This window comes from Corylus avellana, chromosome ca5 (genome assembly GCF_901000735.1).
Source record: "Corylus avellana chromosome ca5, CavTom2PMs-1.0".
Classification (NCBI taxonomy): domain Eukaryota; kingdom Viridiplantae; phylum Streptophyta; class Magnoliopsida; order Fagales; family Betulaceae; genus Corylus; species Corylus avellana.
This window is the reverse complement of record NC_081545.1, coordinates 4,657,818-4,660,032: the sequence shown is the minus strand read 5'-3', so window position 1 is coordinate 4,660,032 and position 2,215 is coordinate 4,657,818.

Genomic DNA, 2,215 nt, shown 5'->3' with positions numbered 1-2,215 from the left:
GAGACTTGGAGTGGATCATGAGGTGTTTGTGAAAAGGGTGCTCCATGTCACTTGCCGAAAAAGAGACAATTCCTCTTATAAGTGCTGGCTTGTAACATTTATTTGTTTTTGCCCCTGGTCCCATGTTCCATTTCCCCTTGCCTTGGAATTGTGTCCTTTTCACTTAACTCGCTCCTTCCTCGATCGAAAAAGTCTCATTTCACAACAGAGGCCATGAAGGGAGCTTTAAAATGAAGCTCTTCTTTTTTTCCCTTTTGAAGGAAACCCTGGGAAAGAGGTAGAGCTGGAAGTGGTGCACCCTCAAGAGTCGTTTGGGTATTTTTCCGGATTTCTATATGATTTTTAAATTGTGCTTGGTAGCTTTGTTTGGATTAGAAGCACGATCTTGATATTTAAATCTGGACATGCACAACTAGTGTTTGAATATTAGCAGTTACTATATTCAAACACATTTTCAGTTACTATATTAAGAAATAGACACATTTTCAGACCTTGCTGACAATCAGATTTGCACAAAGCTCTCAAATTTTCAGTATTGTTTCCTATCTTTCACTTCAATGGCATTCCTGCATGCATAATATCTTGTTTCTTTTTCGGTTTTTAAACTTTTCTTGCATTTCCATTTGAAATTTATATGCTTCAAATGGTAGCATCACATATTGAGTAAAAGATACTGATAGACCAGGAAAGTCTTTCCCATCCCAAATTTTCATAAAAACACGAAAAAAAAAAAAAAAAAAAAGATTACTGGTAGTATACAATATTTTATAAAAGTGCCAATTGTACAAGGAATGCTTACTTGTCTTCAAGTGTAATCGGTTGCTTGACTAGAACTGAATACCAAGTTAGCCAACCACTATGTTTATGTATTTATTGTTAGTGAAGTGCTTTTGTTAGTGCTGCCTTTCCATATATTCTTTGGAATTTATTTTCATGGTTTTGTTATATCTAAATAGGCTTTTCAGTGCGTTGAAGATTCAGATTTTTTTTTTTTTAATGTGCTAGAAATTTAAAATATTAGGCACTGATGCCTATGATAGCTTGGATCATAGTAATCTCACTTTCAAGGCTGGATGGAATGAGATACTTGAATGTTGGAGCAACAACTGGTGAAATTTCAAATTATGAAGATTTACTTGAATGTTCTCTGCTGATTGCTCTGGCAAGTTATTTACATTCAGATTCTGCCATGAGAAAGCCTGTGAAATTTAATGGATATGTAAGTTTGCCCTTATATTGTTTGTTTGATTGTACATAGATAATATCTTTAGCATCAATATTTATTTGCAGGGAAGCTACGGCTGAAATATTGTGTATGCAGTGCTCGAAAATTCAGCCTGTTGGACCTGTTTGCTCAATTCCTTCCTGTGGTAGACTATTGATAGCAGAGTACTATTGGTTCTCTCCTTTGCCTGTTGCCTAGAACTAGCTAAGCTATTGATTCTTGTTACTGACTTGTTTGAAATAGGAACAACAACAAGAAGAAGATGGCAGAAAGATGGGCCTCCCTTTTGGTATTCCAGAATGTTAAATGCAAGTATGCTTACTTTAATCTCTTTCCTTCTTGCAAAGATTGGTATATGCACAGTTATATTTTACTAGTGGGTGTTTGGACTGTATTGCTTTCTCTTGTATTGTGTTTTTAATGAAGATTTCAACTTCAGAAAATGAAGATTCAGGGTTATTATGCATACCATAGTAAGAGAGAAGGAGGATTCTATCCTGGAGCCTGGAAGGCCGGCCAAAACAGACAAGGCTGCCATTTTGAGTGATGCTATGTGAGTGGTGACCCAGTTACAAAGTGAAGCCCAGAAGCTAAATGAATCAAATGAGGATTTGAAAATGAAGATTAAAGAATTGAAAGTGGGATTTTTTCAAAGTAACAACTTTCTTTCATCTGTTTGGAGGATGTACTTCATTTAGAAACTGCTGCTTCATCTGCATTTCCCTTTTCTTGTGCAGGCTGAGAAGAATAAGCTTCGTGATGAGAAGCAGAGGCTCAGCGGACACATAGAAGTTGGATTTGAAGTATAGATGCTTCTTCAGACCTTTCTGACAATCAAACTTGTGCAAAGCTCTAACATTTCCTATATTGTTTCCAATCTTTCACTTCATTGGGATTTCCAGTATTGTTTTCTTTTTTAATTTTTTTCTTGTGTTTCCATTTGAAATATAAATTCTGCAAATGGTAGCATTACGTATTAGGTAAAAGACT